The following is a 20802-nucleotide window of genomic DNA, read 5'->3' as shown; positions in this document are numbered from 1 at the left end:
CCTATGACACCACTTTAAAGCCAATGACAATCCTAGGAGAAAAGTGTTGGAAATGATACAAAGAAATTGGAGTCAGCATGTAAGAGACAGATTTGCTAGACTTCCTTGTGGGTTACTTCAGACAAATAAGCTCCTGCGTTTTGGAAGGAGGGGGAGGTGGAAAGAAAAATATATATAAAATATTTTATTTTCCCAAATGGGAAACATGAGGGTACAGATTTTGCTTGCAGGCTCGGATTTCTTTTTGTATGTATGGTAAATATTATTCTGTCTTCTTTCTATTATGTTCTGACGAGGGTGTCCGTGAGAAGAAGTTAGGTTAACTCCTTGAGTTTCTACAGAGATTAAATAGAGTTCTACATGTCAATCCGCAGTGGAGTTCAGGACAGTGAAGTTCACCAGGACTACCCAGAGTGGTCTACCCTGTGGAATAATTCAGTGTTGGGGAGATCATTATTTCCCTCTTCATACTTTCTCCACAAAGGGGAAATTCCATTCCTCCCACAGATGGGACTATATACTTCTAGATGTATCCTGTCACTTCTCCCGTGGGAGGAGTAGCTAATTTGATTAGTGGAGAGCCTGAACACCATTGAACCAGGATTTTTCCAAATACTATAGTTATTGAATGGCAAAGTTTGGGATGGCCAATCCTTTCTCTTAATGTCTTATACTGGCTGAGGGAGTGGACAGTGGACTCGCTTGTGCTTCAAAATCCAGGAAGCAATTAAACGTTCCCCAGGTAAGCCCAGCTAGGTTTCTGTTCTCCCTGCCAGCTTTCTCGTCTTGTCTGTGAATGGGTGAGGCAGGCAGGCCATCACCAGACGCCAAATAACCTTAATAAATGTTAATTCCCTAAAAGGAAGTGCTAGTTTAGCCTCAAGTCCAAGTCCCAATGCCCAGTCCACCTTCACTGTGAGTAAAATTGATAATTTGACGTTAAGACCTGAAAGGAAGGTGGGATATGTGAGTGTTAATCTAAGCCTAGAACACTCAGGACCTTTGAGGTAGGCATTCACTCCTCTGCTGTCATAAAAAAATTGGCATAGCATAATCATCAGCAGGATCCCTGGCTGTCCTTTTTTCTTTCTTTCTTTCTTTTTTTTTTTTTTTAAGATTTTATTTATTTATTTGAGAAAGAGAGAGAGAGAGAGAAAGCATGAGCCGGGGAAAAGGTAAAGGGAGAAGCAGACTCCCCACTGAGCAGGGAGCCTGATGCCGCACTCAATCCCAGGACCCTGAGATCATGACCCGAGTCCAAGGCAGACACTTAACCAACTGAGCCACCCTGGCGCCCCTGGCTTCCCATTTTTAAGAGTCATGGGTTTGTTCTGCTTTTCTCTTTGCTTTCTGCATAAAAGATCATAATAAATATCTGTTGATTGACTAAAGTTGCTAAACAACAACTGGTGTTTAAATTAATCCCACTTGAGCCAAAACAGCTGGCCTAAAGCACTGAGCAAATCTCTGAAATCAAACACACTCGTCTTCACATCAGAGAACATGCTGTTCTCTTCCCCCATGTTTTCTCTTCCCCCCAGATGAAGGGGGAAGAGAAAGAGGAAAAGGTGCTGATGGGACCTCTCACTGGCACCAGAAAGTGCTCAGTCCGAAAGCCACTCCAGCTTTCTGCCACCTGAGAGCAGCTGGTCAGGTCCAAAGAGGCAACTGGTCATGGAGTCAAAACAAATGAAAAGATTTCCTGTACTCTGGAATTGATAGTGACATTCCTCTGAGAAAAAAAGCAGAAGCGGGGCACCTGGGTGGCTCAGTGGGTTAAAGCCTCTGCCTTTGGCTCAGGTCATGGGTCCTGGGATCGAGCCCCGCATCGGGCTCTCTGCTTGGCGGAGAGCCTGCTTCCCTTCCTCTCTCTCCCCACCTACCTCTCTGCCTACTTGTGATCTCTGTCAAATAAATCTATAAAATCTTAAAAAAAAAAAAAAAGGCAGAAACAACCTTTGTGATTGATTGGTTCACTCATTCATGCATTGACAAGGAGTTATAAAGCACCTACAACTATAGATAGAAGTTTTCTCTACACGTGCAAATGCTTCCGGGGGGGAAAAAAGGGTTTTTTGTTTTTGTTTTTGTTTTTGTAGGAAGACTGATGTGGTCACAGGTCAAACCATACTCTCCAAGTCAAGTTTACCAATAATAAGGCTGACTTTTTTTTTTTTTTTAAGCTCCATCTGTCTAACTCTGATCTATTTCTTAATTGGTGCTAAAATTAAAAGAGGAAGAAGAGGATGATAAATTATTGCCCTCTAAAATGTTACAACATGTTTACTGGATAAAAAACAATTTATGGAACTTTTTCTTAAAATATTTCTTAATGTGGACAGGTTTCCATCAACCACATTTTTTTGGTAACTACTGATGGGTAGTAGTGCGTTCCTGGGGTGCTAGTTAGCTGAAGAACCACAATGACCACAGGATGGGGGAGACTAAAGTTGTCCAAACAGAAGGCCACTCTGCTTTCTCATGGAGGGGACCACTAGAGACAGGTTGGGCTTGGTTAAGGTGCTCAAGAAGAAGCTCAAGGTTTCCATTCGAGCTCATATATGTAGAAGGATGGCCAAAGGTCCCAAATGCACACCATACAGTATGATTTCAATGCCTAACCCTAGAAGACTTCTGAGGCAAGTATAACTGAACGACTACCTTCACCGTAACAAAATGCGAAGCTTTATCAAAGCATTTAACTTTGAGCAGTCACTCCCCATGCATTCCTTATATGGTATTTGAGGACTTGAAACAAAGCCCTTTGTGTATTCCTTGTGTTTTCAAAACATACTCTTGGTAACCAAATAAACTTGCTAAAGAGGATTACTGACTCCTAGCCAGTTTAAATGTCAGAATCATCCACCAAAAAACATCCACTTTGGTTCTGGAGTGTTGGATCAATAGCTCTCTGTTTTGGCAGTAATTGGATATAACAGACCGAGTTTTCTATTACAGTCCCTTCAGAGTCATAAAAATAAAATAAGGTTATCTGCACTTGAAAGTATATTTATCTTTCTATTGTTTACAAACACATTTGTGATTGGAGAGGAAATGGGGTGGTTAGGGTAGATACAGCCGTTTTGTCCAAGGAAGGTTTCAAGTTATTAAAAGGTACATAGTAAAAAAAAAAAAAGAGAGAGAGAGAGAGATTTGCAAAACCCTTTCCTGTTTTTCTTAGTGAGCACTGAGGAGTACTACAAGCATAATTAGTCACTAGTAACTGTGTCATAGGTCCTGATCAAAACAATCAGACTACTGGGGCTCTTGATTGGCACAAATGGGAGCACTACCTTTGGAAATTTCTTTTTTTTCTCCCTCCCGCCCCTGGAAATTTCTCTGTATGTTTATTTATATTTTGCACCCACTAAATTGTGAGCATCTTAGGTCAGAAAGGCAGTTTATATTCATCTATAAGTTTGTGCCTGATACTCAATAGGTATTTGACACATTGTTGTTAAGTGAATAAAATCTGTTGATAATTTATAATTCAGGAGTAAAACAGATTTCAGGTAAAGCTTTTGCTAGGTCAATAATGAATATATATAACAAGCATATCTCCAAGAATTTTCATGAGTCAGTTAGTAATTTTCACTATTATTATTAAACAGAAGCCCTAGGGAATAGACTGACATGGCACTTAATGTTGTTAATTAAAAGTAGATAAAGATATAATGGAATTATGAAAATACTCAATCTTTTTCTTATGTTAAGCACCCAATATTTAAATGCAAATAATAGAACAGTCCCACAAAGCAATTCTATTAAGCTTCATTCCACTTTTTAAAGAAGCAAAGGTTCTCATCTAATCAGTTTTATTGCCATTTCTATTAATTTTTCATGTTTTTAAAAAATAACAGGTATTGGAAGGTCTGGCTGGCTCAATCAGTGGAGCATGTGATGCTTGTTTTCAGGGTTGTGGGTTCGAGCCCTATGTTGGGCCTAGAGATTACTCAAAAATAAAAATCTAAAAAAAAATTAATAAGGTATTAAAAACCTTTGTAATCAACTTCTAAATAAACAGCTATTTCCATGTATATTAGTGATCTTATAGAAAAAACACCAGGAACTTAATAAAACCCCAGAAAATCCTGACTCATAAGAACATAGTGCTTATCTGGTTTTGGGTCATTGGCTGCTTCATTGTTGAGATTTTCCAAGTCAGATAGTGTTACCCTTGGAATATGCCAGCGGGCATCAATAACTGACCATAAATGAAAAGTTGGCCTTCCCCAGTCAGATGTAAGACTCAGCTTTCCAAATCCAGTGTTCTCTTTAAGGCAGCAGAGGGCAGTGAAGGCACTGTTAATTGATCGTGTAAACCCTTTATTACAATCTGGAGAGAAATATTATATTTCCTTGTGACTGCGTTTTCCATTTTAAACATCATACATGTAAGTGGTTTGAAAGACAATACATTTTTAGTCTCAGATGCATTTTTGAAACCAAAAAGAACATTTACAAAGTGCAATGAAATACCTATCTAGCATTTCGGGGACTTAGAGTTCATTTGAGTATTAACAGAAGAATGTCCTAGAGGATACTACTACTTTGTGACCTTGGTCTAAAATTTACCTCCATGGTGTAAGGGACACTAGAACTGTGAAAACCTATCAGAGTGCTGTACTTATATTAGCAGAGAATTTAAGAGTTTCCAGGCGCCCTTACAGCCAACTGACAATCATGGAAAAGTTACTAGATTCTCTCCACTGGACGAGGCTAAGGTATAATCAGAACAGAGGTCTTCTTGCTCCTTTCGCTTTAAAGCCTTATTTTGCCACACCACATTTCATAATATTTAACAGTAGACTTAGGACTTCTGATGTGCTTCTCAGGGTTCAAACGTCTTAGGAAACCTCACTTGAAAAATGCAGTAGTAGGGGGCACCTGGGTGGCTCAGTCTGTTAAGTGTCTGCCTTTGGCTCAGATCACGATCCCAGTATCCTGGGATCAAGCCCGGCATCAGGCTCCTTGCTCTGTGGGGAGCCTGCTTCTCCCTCTCCCTCTGTCTACCGCTCTGCCTACTTGACGGCGTGCATTCTCTCTCTCTCTGTCAAATAAATAAAATCTTAAAAAAAAAAAAAAAAAAAAAAGAGGGGCGCCTGGGTGGTTCAGTGGGTTAAAGCCTCTGCCTTTGGCTCAGGTCATGATCCCAGGGCCCTGGGATCGAGCCCCACATCGGGCTCTCTGCTCAGAAGGGAGCTTGCTTCCCTTCCTCTCTCTCTGCCTGCTTCTTTGCCTACTTGTGATCTCTGTCAAATAAATAAATAAAATCTTTAAAAAAAAATAAGAAAAGAAAAATGCAGTAGTGTTTACATTCTGTTTCTACAAAAGTTCTCAAGAGGTAAGGAGAAAATAAACCCAGTAATGTTATACATTTTAATCAATATGTATTTCACGATTTTCAAAAATAAGACTTTGTCACTCCCTGACCCCAACCCCAACCCCAACTAAGAAGAAGACATTGTTCTTTTCACCTCAGCCAACGCATGCATATCTGCTCCCCTTCTTGGCATGCCCCAACACTGTATCATAATTAGAAATTTTACTAAACGGGACTGGACCTGGCTATGGATACTTTCTTAGCTGTAACCTTCCAAAGCCTGTGCTTCGTTCTGGAAGATCTACCACTAGCTTGCCCTACTGAGTTAGGTATGTCAACACCAGGGGAAAGGGTTAAATGACTAATGGTAAAATAACAACCTTCGGGAGAGAGGACATCTCAGGGAAGCCAGGACACTGCTGTAACAGTTACAATGAAACATTTTTGCCTCTGGACTTTGTTGATCTGTCTGGAGCACAGGATGTCTGACTGGCATTCACAAGTTCTAGGGCTGCCAGTGACATTCCCCTGTCCCTGCAGGAGTTCTTCCTTCCTCAAAGAACACACACTAAGCCTCGGGCCCAGGACCTCTTACTTTCATTTTCGCTAGTTGGCTTCTCCGCCTGCTTGCTCTCCGTCTGTAGTCTTCCAGCGAGTTGAGGGCCAGGCTGAAATCCCACAGCAAATTCCTCCAAAGCCAAACAAGGAAATGTTCAGCGAGTCTTTGGAAACCAATAACTGAGAGCACCAGGTTATCTTATTTGGAAGTTAATATATTGGCTGCTGTACATTTTTCACCCAAATTAGACATTTTCTGGATTAGCGATGCAGCTTCACTATACCACGATCTTTAACCAAGGTTAAAGGTGCATGAATAGATTCATGTTTCAAGTAAGACTCTACATGTTTTTAGAGTATAAAGGTTTTTCAAAGCCAGGTCAAGGGGAGTACCACAATTGTGGCCCCAGTTTTTAACGACAAATTTTGGTTAAAATGTTGTGTATCTTATGACTTTTTGAGGAGATAGGTAATACTTAAGGGAATTATCCCGAGGTGTGCCAAAAACATAAGGAAAACATGGAGGCTCTTTGTAGAAAAACTATCAGGTAGTATACTATATCGCTTTTGCCTGCATGGCAAAGAGTTGTCTAGAAACGACCATGGGTGGGGGCTTCTCCATTGTGCCTTCGGCTGAGCTGGCCAGAAAAGCCGCAGAACCTCCTGCCAAGAGCTAAGTGGACCTGTGTTTCTTGTGTGCTGACAGGTCACCACCCAGCGAGGATTAGGCTCTGGGCATGACTGCTGGTCTGGAAACCTGAAGCCAGGATTTTCGGCATCCCAGGCTCTTCAGCATACCCCAAACAACAAAGGGAAGCTCTTTGTTGGGAAAGCCCAGTCTCAGGGCCGCTTGGAACTCAGAGGTCACCTGAAGAGTTACCAGGGAGCCTAATGCATACCTTCTTTACCTGGCTCCTCTGCAAGGATTTGTTTCCATGGGGCTAGGAGAGAGGGAGGAGAGATAAAGGAGGAAAGCAGGGAAAGAAAAGAAAATTGGCAGTACAGACTGGGAGTTAAAACGGGCTCTAAATTCAAACACACTCACTAGCTGAGCTCAACCACCTAAGCCTCAGTTTCCTCAAATATTAAATGGAACTGATGATATGTAAGTCATAAGGTGGTTGTAAGAATTCATGGAGTTAATCTCTGTAAACTACTTAGTGCAGCGCCTGGAGCATGTCAAGTATGCCTAATAAAGGTTAACCATCATTACCGTTACTTTTAAGTAATTGGGTAAGAAGAAGGGAAAAGATATACCGATTGTGATGTGGGGTTCCTTAAACGCTGCCATTTTATTAGCTTATCATTCAGAGCCTTGTGAGGAAAGATCTACAGTTTGAGTATATCCATGGATTCAGGTACTATAAGAACCTCATCGATCTCTTCAGACTACATTTATAGAATCTGGTCAACTTGGGACAAAGTGGATCCACCTTCGTTCAGGCTGCACGCCGGCAGAGGGGACCTTTCTCTTCTCAGAGGCTGCACCCTGGCCACGGGTTGCATCATCCCAGAAGAAATGACAGCGTTGTTTTGTTTCGTCTGTCAGTTTTGCATAAGTGTTCCATATGAACTAACAACAGCCCTAGGACCCAATTCCAAACTCCATGGCTCTTAGGAGCATGACGAAACCCTCCAGCCATACCCTGACTTCCATTCTCCAAGACAAGATTGCAGAGAAGCTCCTTCCCTAGGATCTACCTGGGTGCGGAGAGAGCTGTGCTCCAGGGCCCAGCCTCTGGGAAAGAGAAACCAATTCCGGCAAGACTCTCAGACCCTTGACTCCACCCTGAAACTGAAAAGGGTGGGAGGTTGTGCCTTGTCTTCCTCATATCTCAACTCTGCCCAAGAGCTATCGCTTGAGGATTGAAGTTTGGGAGCTGGAAGGAGAAATAATGGAAATAAACCACAATTTCTGTTTCCCTCTTCATTCCAGCAGCTCGAATGAATGGTGGAGAACTTCAGTGCCAACTTTTGTCATTGAGTCTCTGTGTCTAAAATATCCTCTGAGTGACCTACATTAATCCTGCTTGTCCTGCCAGACTTAGCTCTCCATGATGTGCAATCCTATCCCAGAATGAGGTGGGGTCTTTCTACTTCTTCTTAGCATCTTGTACATTCTTCCTGGAATGTAAATCCACGAGGACAGGACCTGTGTCTGTCTCATACACGGTTTTAACCTCAGCACGTGCAGTGGTACCTGATCCATAATGGACATCCAACAAATATTGTTGAATGTGTGTATAAGTGAATTACTACAGATAAAAGAGAGGAGAAAACAGTATGTGGCCACACTGCCTTCTATGCAAAGAATAGAAAGTGGATTCTAGAACATGAAAGCCCCATTGCCTGAGCACCAGGAAGGATTTAGGTATGAACAAGATGGGCCTGCACTTAAATTTTGGAGTACATGAAAAGGAGAGGCTTACTCTGGACAGTAGAGAGCAAGAATATTCCAGAACTGCAGTGTGGGGGGAGAGGCAGAATACAGTGCAGGAGCGATGGCATGAGGAAGAGAATCAGGAGGCAGAAGAGAAGACAGGAGGACATCTGAGTGCTCTGTGAGGTGAAGCAGACACTGAGAAGGCCCTGGTGATGGGTACCAGATAGACCCCACAACAAGAATGTGCCCTATGTCATTTGAAGTTTATTGCTGTACTCTCTCATGACCCCCAAACTCTCAGTTCAAGTTCTGAAACATAGAATCAGTATCGAAACCTTGTTTTAGTAATTGCTTTGTGTGGGAGGAGAAGAGGACCACCGGGGAGTGAGAGGGAACAGAAGAGGAGTCCTCGTCCCCACCCTGGGTTTATGTCAGAACAGAAATAAAAGAACCGCTACAAGATGCAGCATCAGAAAGCAGGAAATCAGAGCAAAGCTGCTTGTGAATTTATCAGGGATCTTGGGGACATGGTTTGGCCTTCAAAGAGACACGAAATGGGAGTTTTGTGCTGCTCATCTTTGCCAGGTCCCAGAGGGCCAGGAGGTCCCAGCTAATACCTGGGACACATTACGCATCCTGCCAGAAAGGTTATTTTTCTTGTCTGTGATGCCTTTTGGATCATGAGTTCCTTGAAGACAGGGGTTTTCTTATTTGCAAGAGCATCAGTATCTCTAGCACACTGTCTAACACAGAGTAGTTACTATCTGTTGAATGAAGAGATGAATGGCTTTATCACAGAGTTCTTCATCAAGAACCACCTACAGTTAATGAAAGAATCCAATGGGAGAGAAGGAGGCAGGAAGAGAGAAACAGAAATAGAGGCAGAGAGAGAGAGAGAAAGACAGAGGGAGGGAGGGAGAGAATAAGAATACAACCCTAATATATAAACCCAAAGGTTTCCTCAGACAATGTTTTTTGTTTTTGTTTTTGTTTTGTTTTGTTTTGTTTTTCCTTTATCTCTGGTTTACCTCTTAGCCTCTAAAACCTCCCTGGGCATCTGCTCCATATTCTAGAATTAGGTTCAATGGCGCCCAAAGCCTGGTGGATGGTCATCATAAGGTGATCTTCCTCTTGTGCCAAGACCAAGCACATCCTGCTGGGCTGCTCCCTGAATCGGTGAAAGGCATGCATGGCCTGGCCAGCCCTTGATTAGAAGCAGTCACATTTCAAGGACAGGATGTACCCAGGACAGCCCTGGCCTCTAAGCTTCTGAGATTGCCTAGAGCCAGTACTTAACTGGGGAATAGAGGTTTCCCGGAACTCAATGCAAACAAATTAATGCAAGTTCTTGGGTCAGAAGATGAGGAAGGTTTTATAGACCACAGAATGAATCCTAACAACATTTAATAACACTTATTTTAAAAAGTCAATGGATCCTCATTTCCCTGTGTTTCTGATCAATCGACAGAAGGAATAAGTAAAATCTAACATTTTTTAAAAAGTTAAAGATAACAAACCTTAAAAATAATTGTTGGGACCGGGTCTAAATATATGAAGATTCCAGTGTCTTACGTTTCTCTTATTGTTGAAGATCTATTAAACATTGAAACAGCAGTTGCTGGTAATATGGATCAGTAAGGCAGGCAAAATGATTTCTGAGTCTGGGGGCCTGTACTCTCTTAACCTGAACTAACTCACCTCTGAAATTGTAGACAGGATTGAAGTTTAGCTTCTCCTAGATGAAAACATGCTGAAATAGGACAGAAGGAACTGTCTGCATCCTCCCTGGGATCATCTAAGGGGATAGATGTCTGAAAGTACCTGACTTTGTATACGTTGAATTCAACAATGTATTCTTTCCCTTAAAGTGTTGCAGAAGTGATTTTTTCTTAGAACAAAATGTAGTAATTGAGTTGGTTACCAGATAAGTTTAACTCTCCTTCTCCACCCGCGTTTCAAAAATGTCCTCTCCTTCCCTTCTCTCTTCCTGCGATGGGACAAAATCCACCTCTACAGGCAAGAGCAGCGATGCCTGGTGGCCAGGCGGTTAGTCCTTACACAATGGCCGCACCCACAATTTCACTTGGTCCTCGGTTTATTTGCCCACAGACTCTGGACATGACAGACGGTTTGCATTCCCCAAGGCCAGGATCATGGCTAGTGGGTGGCAGAAAGAAAAGTGCCTGTCATCCTGCAAAGATATGACCTGCCAACAAAGTGTGGATAAGCTCAAGAAACCATTTCCAAACATGGAAACGGGACTGGATCAGTTTGGGGCAGATGGAAGCTTTTGCCAGTTCTTCATTTTGCCAATCTCCCTCGGTGATTTCTCAACCACTCAACACAGGGTGAAAGGGAACAGAGTAACTTCTATTTCCAACACTTTGAAGCTATTAGAAATTATCAGACTTTTTCCTAATAAGTAAAATAGATACTAGAAAAATTGGCGGTCTGAGGACTATCCCCAAACCCTTTAGGATTACAGGAATTTCATAGCAGGGTTAACATTTTTAGAAAGTAAGAACTGAATATTTTCATTATCTTCTCTGTTTCTAGGTACTTCTTTATAGCTAGATTTATTTTTGCTTTGCCAAAAACTTTTCAGCTATTCACTGATTAATGGAAGGAACATGTATCCCCAACACAAAAGCACAAAATTCCAAAAATGCATCAGCAATGCTTCTTTTATTTATTTTTTATGGGGAAGGGGGCACTGGCAGAGCCCTATGAGGCTTTATTTGGGAAAAAACACTTTAATTGGTTTTTAGTTGGGGTCATGGGCAAGAGGTTGTACCCAGGGCAGTAGACTCCCCCCCCAAGAGCAGACTGAGGACGGGGGCTGAGCCTTAAGTGCTGTTCCCGATGCTCCTCGGCACAGCTCCTTCCCCAAGGCTGTATGGCAGCCACATGAGTTGGGAGGCTGGGTGGGGGGGGACCACAGTGCTTGTTCACTTGGTCAGGACATGAGACCGCTTGGACACCAGCTTCCCATCACGGTCTCAATCTTCTTCACAACCACACACTTGTTGGGGTTCACATGGCTGAAAGAGCTGGAACCCCTGCTGAGCTAAAACTAGGTTGGAAGGAACTGAGGCCATAGTTGAGGCCAGGACTGGTGAGGCTTCCTTAGGCCCAGCTCAGCCCACCGGAGTAGCCACTGGTGGTCTTGGTATGGATACTCGTGTTCAGTGGCGATCTCAATGTCCAGGGCCAGCTTGACTCTCAGGAGCTCCCAGTACTCACACAGTTGCGGCGCCATGTCCTGCTTGACTCTCTGTAGGGCAGCCTCCAGCTCGGCCAGCTTGGCATTGGCGTCCTTAACAGCCAGCTCCCTGAGTTGCTCGCCCTATAGTGGCCTCCAGGGAAGCCCTCTGGCCTTTAAGGCCACTGATGCCAGCCTGGAGTTGGCTGATACTTGTTTTGTCTCTGAAATCTGTCTTCATGTGATAGAGATTATCCCCATGCTTCCCAGCCAATGTCTACAGCTCCTCATACTTGATGTGGTACATGATCTGACCTCAGCCTGGCTGTGGTTGGCAATGTCCTTGTATAGGGCTTTGACCTCGGCAATGATGCCATAAAGGTCCAGGGAGCAACTGTTGTCCATGGACAACACCACAAACGTGTCCGAGATCTGAGATTGCAGCTCACAAATTTCCCTTGCATATAGCTGCCTTAAGAAGCTGATCTTGTCGGTCAGACTTTCCAGGAGGGACTCCAGCTCTACTTTGTTCATGAAAGCTTCATCCACATCTTTCTTAATGAGGACAAATTCATTCTCCATGTCTGCATGCTCTTTGATCTCCTCCTTGTACTCATTCCTGAAGTCCTCCACCAGCCCATGAATGTTGCCAAGCTCCACCTCCAGCTGAAGCTTCTCCTGGCACCGTGTGTCCGGCTGCCCTGGAAGGTGGTTGATGGAGCTCTGTCTGTGTTGCTCTGAGCTGTTTTCTGCTGCTGCAGGAGGCTTCACTTGGTCTCCAGAATTCTGTTCTGCTGTTCCAGGTGCTGCATCTTGTCGATGAAGGAGGCAAACTTGTCGTTGGGAGTCTTTATCTGCTCCTTCTCTGGGGTGTGTACAGCTTGAATGTTGGGGTCTACCCCCAGCTTAAGGGGTCTCAGCAGGCTCTGGTTCAGAGACAGCTATGATGCTCCCCATACCCCCACCCTGCCGTAACCCCTATAACCCCCAACCACACTCATGCTGGTGCCAAGGCCACCCCAGTAGCTGCTTCTGCTGCCCACATGAGAAGTGGAGAAGCTGATGTGGGTGCCAGGAATGCACATGTCAGAGCAGCTGCTGAAGGCCCTGGGGGCCAGAGGTGGACAACTTGTAGGACTTCTCGGTCACCCTGATGGTGGAGGCTGGAAAGGAAGCCAATAGGCTGAAGCTAACAGAGGGTCAAGAGGGAGCTGAGAATCAGCTTCTAGGAGGGTTAACAGTGCTTCTTTTATAAATTAGCTGTCTTCTATCACTCTATGACTCAGGGCTTCAGAGACTTTGTTTTGTTTTGTTTTCCTATTACTTTTCTAACCAGTTTTCTCTATTTCCTTTGACTCTTCTTTTTCTCTGTTCTAAACAGTAGGTTCTTTCAGAGAAAATTCTTGGTTTTTCTCTCCGAAAGCAATCTCTCAGTGGACTTCTCTGCTCTCAGGGACTCATCTGTTACTTCTGTGTGCATGCTTCAAACTCCACAACTGTATTAGCAACTGGTTACCAGCCGTCTACTACCTGAAAGCCTACATTATCTTTGGAACAATAGAGTCACAGACAAAATTACATCTTTTCTACAAACAAGGTAGGCTTAACATCCCAACCACTCCTTTGGTCAGTGGAGTTAAGTCCTTAATGGAGGTACCACCCAGAGCCATCTACTAGAAATTAACAAGAGCTAGAAATAAACCTGCCTTCCTGGTGATTCACCGCATCACTTTTGGCACCAAACATTTGATGAGTTATTTAATTACCCTCTATTGCTTTACATTTGTACCCAGTGATTTGACAAATATTCACTGAGCACTTACTCTGTGCCAAGTACAGCTGCAGGTACAGAGAGCAAAGAGCTTGGAAGACCTTAGGGGACCTTCAATCTTTGAGCAAAGAAGCCAACAGTAGACAAACACCAATATAATTAAGTTAAAGTACTAATAAGATCAATATTACAGAAAGTAAAAAGAGACTAATGTGATAGAGCAACTTGGGGCAGGATGGTGAAGGCCACTAGAGATGGCAAATGCCTCTCTGAGGAGGTAATATTTGAGCTCACACCTGACTAATGAAGATACAGAGATGCAAAGATCTAGGAAAATATGTTTCAACCCAAAGTCTATGCAAAAGCTCTGAAATGTGGACAAGCTTGGCATATTTGAGGAAGAGTAGAAGGAAATGAGACAACAGAAGGCAGATATCAATCAGCTCATGCGGACTCCACAGGCTAGGATTTCTCAACGTTGGCACTACTGACATTTAGGGCCAGATCATTCTTTACCATGTGGAGCTGTTCTGTGCAGTGTGGGATGTTTAGCAGCATTCCTGACCTCTACCCACTAGGTGCCAGTAGGCTCTTCCTAGTGACAGTCAAAGAACCTAAGCATCTGTGATTCCCAAATGGGGATTACCAAATGGGCACCAAAGTACCAAATGAGAAGCAAAAAAGCTCCAGTTGAGAACCATTATTTTAGACCAAGGTAAAATTTGGATATTATTCTAACTGGAACAGAAAGCTATTAAAACATCTTTGACAGAGGGCGCCTGGGTGGCTCAGTCGGTTAAGCGTCTGCCTTTGGCTCAGGTCATGATCCCAGGGTCCTGGGATCAAGTCCCACACCGGGCTCTCTGCTCAGCAGGGAGCCTGCTTCTGCCTCTGCCTCCTTCTCTCTATTTCTCTGTCTGTCATGAATAAATAAAGAAAATCTTAAAAAAAAAAAAAACAACTCCTGAGTTTGGCCAAAAAAAAAAAATCTTTGGCAGAGAGTAATAGGATCTGAGTCACACTGTAGGAAGTTTATTCTGGCTTTAGTGGAGCAGGATGAGAGAAGAAGCAGAGAGAATCAGAAGTCTGTAACAGAAACCTGAGTCAGAGAAGATGGACTAAGATAGTAGCCAAGAAGGATCCACCTAGGAATTAGGTGGCAGGTACTGAGAACAAGAAAAGAATCAAGCATGATGTTTAGGTTCTTTGCTAGAGCCATGAAGTAGTTGGAATGAGCCCTACACCTGAGATAGCAGTGCCATTTATTGATGGGGAACACTTGGAAGTAGATTTGTGAGCGTAAGTGTTGGAAATTAAGAATTCCCTTAGCCATATTAAGTTCGAGATATCTCTTGATTTCAAATGGAGAGGTCCAGTAAGCAAGTTAGATGTATGTTGGGTATGGCACTCTGAGGGGAGGTCAGGTTTGAAAATTGGAATCTATGGATGGGATATGAAGACGAGAGATTAGATGGGATCACTAGTGTATGAGTTTCTTGTGGATGCTGTAACAAATAACTACAAACTGGTGACTTAACACAAGAGAAACTTATTCTCTCATAGTCTGGAGCCAAAAGTTCAAAATCAAGGTGTCTGTAGGGGCTGCACTCCCTCTGGAGACTCTAGGGGAGAATACATATTTTCATTCTTTTAGCTTCTGGTGGCTCTCAGCAATCCTTGACTTGTGGCCTTATGTGACCATATCACTCCAAACTCTACCTCTTTGGTCACATATCCTCCTCCTCTTCTGTCTGTCAAATCTCCCCTGTGTGTCTCTCTCTCTTTTTTAAAGATTTTATTTATTTATTTATTTGAAAGAGAGAGAGAGAGCACAAGTGGGGGGCAAGGGCAGGGTGGGGGGAGAAGCAGGTTCCCCACTGAGCAGGGAGCCTGATATGGGCCTTGATCTCAGGACTCTGAGATCATGACCTGAGCTAAAGGCAGATGCTTAACCGACTGAGCCACCCAGGTGCCCCTCTCCTGTGTGTCTCTTATAAGGACAGTTATTAGATTTAGGTTTGACCTGAATAATTCAGCATGTTCATCTCAAATTCCTTAACATAATTACATCTGCAAAGACCCCTTTTCCCAAGTAAGGCAACATTCACTAACACTCACAAGCTCTGGGAATTCAGGTGTGAACATATCTCTTTGGGGATTACCATTCAGCCCACTACATGTAGGGAAAGAGTGCAGAGAAGACAAAAGGTTCCTCCAAGGTGGACATTCCAAGTAGTGCCTTAGAGACTCCAACATACAGAAACTGGTAGAGGAAGAGGAACTAGGAAAGAAAGGCTGGGCAGCATGGCGGTCAAAGACAACCAGAGAGGGCCTGCGGGTCATGTTTCTTCTGTACCTCGCATGTCTCTTTATACCAGATTTGCCCCAGAGTAAGTTTATTTTATTTTATTTTATTTTAAAGATTTTATGCATTTATTTGACAGACAGGGATCACAAGTAGGCAGAGAGGCAGGCAGAGAGAGAGAGAGGAGGAAGCAGGCTCTCTGCTGAGCAGAAAGCCCGATGTGGGGCTCGATCCCAGGACCCCGGGATCATGACCCGAGCCAAAGGCAGAGGCTTTAACCCACTGAGCCACCCTGGCGCCTCCCTACACCCCCCCACCCCCAGAGTAAGTTTAAAAGATACTCCTTGAATTGAAATTAATGTTTATAGTGAGCTTCTTAAAAAGCCCGTTGCCTATGCCATTAAACTGCCTTGAGATTATGGGAAAATCTCCGGGGCAATCACCCACACATTTATTCCTTTAGGTGAGTACATGGAAAGAGAGAGAGAGAGGGAAAACCTGTTTCATTCCATGCCAAGTTTTTATTGCAGCTGTAATCATCGCTCCTCTTTTAATTCTTCATTCCCAAGCCCACAAAGTGCTAACATTTGAAACCTATTTAGGAAATTCTTTGGAACTTGCAGCAAACTTCCAAAGTTAAATTTAGGGTTCAAGCCTCCATGATAGGCTTGTGAAGTGAAAAGGATGGAGAGTGATTATTTGAAGAAGCTGCTTTCCTTTGATGCTTGATGTGGAGATGGGATATACATCTCGGGGCTGCAATTAATTCCTTGCTTCCAGGGAAAATATACTCCTTGTCTTTTCATAAAAATAAGAAATTCTGTGTTACCCACAACTTTATATAGTCAATACATCTCAGCTTTACTTACTAATGAACAAACATATCCTAAAATCCTTTGAATAGAAATATATCAGATAGGGTCAAAATGTCATCTGTCCTAGAACATAAAAATTGGTGCCTTGGGGAAAACATAGCTTTTAAATCAAAGTAAAATTGAATGTATGACCTCAAAATGCAGGAGTATTGGTCTTTTTTTTTTTTTCTTTTTCTAAGTGTATCTCCCTTGGGGGCTGGCAGATCATTCTAGGACTTAACCCTCAAAAATTTGAGGGGAGCACATTGAGGGAAAATTTCAACTATTATTCTAATAAAGCCATCTTGCTTCTAGAAGAGAAATGATGATTAAAGCAGTCTGAGATGGTCAAAGACTGCCAGAGGAGATATGGAGAATTTTCTATAGTTTCCCTCCACTCATGCAACGATGGACAAGTTGCAGAACAGAGCTCTTTGGGATCCTGATCTCACTGGAGATGGATTCAGAAATGTCAGTCTTATACTTTTGACCCTCTTTCTTCCATCTACTACCCTCTCTCCTATCGGCACAAGGTCCTAAGAGGTAAACAAAGTTACCTAAGACTGAAACCTGCTTCTCTAGGACCTTATACCTTGCAAGCAAGTACAAAATTTTATTAAATAATGGACTGGGAGCACCTGGGTGGCTCAGTTGGTTAAGCGGCTGCATTTGGTTTCGGTCATGATCCTGGGGTCCTGGGATCCAGTCCTACATCAGGCTCCGGGCTTAATGGAGTATCTGCTTCTGCTTCTCCCTCCCCTTCTGCCCTTCCTCCACCTCCACTCATGCTCACTCTATCTCAAATAAATAAATAAATAAATAAATAAAATCTTTTTAAAAAATGGACCAGTCAATTCATTAACTTGATGTACAAACTTGAAGAAAATCATATTTTATATTCAAAATCAAAGGATTTAAAGTAACATGACATATCTCAAAATCTTTGAGATTAATTTCACTTGCACTTTCCTCATGTTAATTAACACGCACCCCTCTCCATACAGACACATGTATCCAAACCAACTTTCTGATTTGAATATTTGGATGTATAATGTGGACTTAATGGGAACATAGTCATACACTTCTTTGAGTTGTGAAAAAAAATTTTTTTAAAAAAAGAAACCAATGCCTACTATTCAAGAACGCTAAGAGTAAATTTAATAGTGCCTTGAAAACTAAAAGTTAAAGTAGAAAGAATGTCAAGGAACTGCTGAGGCTAAGACTTGCCAAAAGTCGAAAGTTCAACAAGCAGCTCTTTGATGTGACTACAGCTCATTTCTGCACTGTGTTCACTACATAAGTAGAGGCATATTTTCACAGGAAAAGTGGCGGCAGACTTTTTCCCATCAGGCTCTGACAGGAGTGAGCAGCCCTGGGTTCCAGGTCAGGCTCTGTGACCTCGTTTTAGGATTGAAAAAACACTTTGCCCCTTTCTGAAGATCCTCTCCATCTGCAAAAAGGAGGAATAACAAACACACTGACTCACTCACAGGTCTGTTGTGAGAATAACATGTATTAGTGGGCACAGAAGGGCTAAGAAAAGGTTCAGATATGCAAGCCATTTTATTATGTAGTAAAAGAATCAGGATTGAGACCTGACAATACTCAGTCCTCATAATCCAGTAGGATAAGCACCATTCTTCCTATTAACCTCCTTACAAAAGAGAGTAGTTCTCATGTATTTAGTGTGTCACATGGGGTGGCTGGGTGGCTGGGTGGCTGAGCTGGTTAAGCACCCGACTCTTGATTCCTGCCCAGGTCATGATCTTAAGCTTGTAGGATGGACCCCATGGTGGCCTCCGTGCTGAGTGCAGAGCCTGCTTAGGGTTCTCTCTCCCTCTCCCTCTGCCCCTCCCCTCCAAACATGCTCACTCACTCTCTCTTATAAAATAAAGTAAAATAAAATAAAATAAAAAGTGTGCCACATGAACAGAGCATTTAACAATAATCATTGACATAGGGTTATTACTGCCATCTTTACAGGTGATAAATGGGATTAAATGGCTTTCTGCATCATAAATTTGATAAATGGAGGAGCTGGGGATTGAATCCAGACCTGACTCCCAAGCACATATTCTTACACACTAGGTTATACAGACCAAAGGCCAGAAAGATAGGAGAACTGGGCCCTGATTTCCTGGGTGGGTGTGTTGATGGGTCCCCGCCTACCTCCTACTTCTCTCCACAGATTCTCAAGAGCCTTTCAGATCAGGAGCACCCAGGAGGTCCCTGCCATGGAAGATCACAGTGAACTTCCCTTGGGGGGAACCTCCCATGTTCTGGGGGGGGGGGTTGGGTTTTCTAAATAAAGACCATAGTTCAAAAATCCATTACAGAGGGGCACCTGTGTGGCTCAGTGGGTTAAAGCCTCTGCCTTCGGCTCAGGTCATGATCCCAGGGTCATGGGATTAGGCCCACATCGGGCTCTCTGCTCAGCAGGGAGCCTGCTCCCCACCTCCCCCCCGCCTGTCTCTCTGCCTACTGGTTATCTCTGTCTGTCAAATAAATAAAATCTTAAAAAAAAATCCATTACAGAGATGAAAGTTGCCAGGACACTCCCAGGATCTCTTGTGTTAGTGAGTCCATCACCTTGTTATCACCACGTCACCTTCCTACATGCATCCTCCATGGACCAAAAGAAAAGAGGTCAGAGCTAAGATCGCCCAAGCTCTACGGTTTATTTCACTGAGAGTTACACTTGCCTCCATCTCTCCCACCAAGCTTCCTTCCTCCTCTGTTCTGAATTGGAGTGCTCCGTAAGAAATACCAATTGACTGGCTGGCTGAGTAAGAACTAACTTACCCAATCGGGAATAATTTTGATGATGACAAAGTACGAATAATCTCTCTTCTCATTTCAGGGCATATCTTCTCCCATGGACTCCATCATTTTTTTTTTTTAAGATTTTATTTATTTATTTGACAGACGGAGATCACACGTAGACAGAGAAGCAGGCAGAGAGAAAGGAGAAAGAAGGCTCCCTGCTGAGCAGAGAGCCTGATGTGGGGCTCGATCCCAGGACCTGGGATCATGACCCAAGCCGAATGCAGAGGCCTTAACCCACTGAGCCACCCAGGCGCCCCCCATGGACTCCACCTTACTTTTTGTTACTCACCTTTAAAATCTTTGAAATAATCTTTGATGTTTTCCCTTGGGGTTCCTTAACCATTCAGACCATTCCTACTGATATTTTCTTAGTAATATTTCCAGATTTATGCCTTCCTTCCTTTTTATTTATTTAAAACATACCTATTGAATTACGGGCCCTCGTCTTGAAAAATATACAAATTTCCAAGTAGGGCCCTTTTTCCCTTTTGTTATCCTGTCCATTCATCTTGCACATGGTTGCCAGATTAATATTCCCCAAATCCTGTTTTTTCACTTTCCCATTCTTGATCTTGACCCCTTAAGACACCACCACTTTATCTATGAAATGAAGCCCAAATTCTTTGCCTGATAGTCACATCCTTGTAATATCTGGGTTTAAGCAGCCTTTCTAAGCACATCTCCCATCTTTCTCTACTTGACCTGTTGCTCCGGGCAGACTGGCCTTCCTACTGCTCCTCTCTGAGTAACCCTTTATGCATTTCGGTCTCTGAACAGTGTCTCAAGTTCTTTTCCCACCTTAGAATGCTTTCTGTTCTCTGCTTCTCTCAACTAATTCTTCCACTGAAGAAGGCCCAATTCCATTCTTGCCTTCCTAAGAAGTCTCCCTTGGTCATCTCAGTCCATGGTAAGATCCATGGGAAACAGACCCTGCCGATCTGCCACTAGCCCTGCCGCGGGGTCCAGCGCTATCTAAGGACACCCTGTTGTGGGACGCTTCGTGTCATGGAATGGAGGCATTTCATGTTTCCTATGCGACTATTTAAATTTGCCGTTACGTTACACCTCCTGTGAGGATGGAGGCAGTTTGGCCTGGTGGAAAAGACTAGAGCCAGACTGTTTGGGTTTAAGTCATCCCTTACTACCTGTGTGATCTTGGGCAACGTTATATTCTTACGCATCAGTTTCCTCATCTGTAAAACTGACAACAATATCATACTTCCCACATAGATTTATTGTGAGCCTGAAACGAGTTTAATAAACGTAAGGTGCTTAGACAATGCCAGGCACATAGTATGGACTTTGGAAGTGTGAGCTATTCTTCTTCCTTGCATATGTCCCAGGGTATAGATATAGATACATATGGAGAGAGAGATACAGACACACACATACCGACTTACCTATACGCATACACCTATGTTCTTATCTATATCTATATACGGAAAGGCAGTTGATCAACTAACCAATTAATCTGGGGAGTGTAGAAATACCATTTACTTCAAGAATATATATATATATATATATATATATATATATACACACACACACACACTCACCTCTAGCTCAGTTTTATGACTAAG

The 20802-nt window shown here is 43.1% G+C and overlaps 1 protein-coding gene and 1 pseudogene across 3 annotated transcripts in view; both read right to left on the bottom strand.

Annotated features, from left to right (window-relative positions):
• Positions 1-20802, bottom strand: part of SYNPO2 (synaptopodin 2) — a gene marked incomplete at its 5' end in the record, with an annotated part of 176121 nt that overhangs the window by 88338 nt on the left and 66981 nt on the right. The window lies entirely within an intron of this gene.
• LOC308339006 (keratin, type II cytoskeletal 8-like) lies at positions 9281-19739 on the bottom strand (annotated as a pseudogene). Its single transcript has 2 exons — positions 19646-19739; positions 9281-12629 (listed from the first exon to the last, which is right to left on the bottom strand). The product of its transcript is annotated as a keratin, type II cytoskeletal 8-like (transcript).

Source organism: Martes martes (assembly GCF_963455335.1).
Source record: "Martes martes genome assembly, chromosome: 2".
Taxonomy (NCBI): Eukaryota; Metazoa; Chordata; class Mammalia; order Carnivora; family Mustelidae; genus Martes; species Martes martes.
This window is presented reverse-complemented; position numbering and strand designations above follow the sequence as displayed.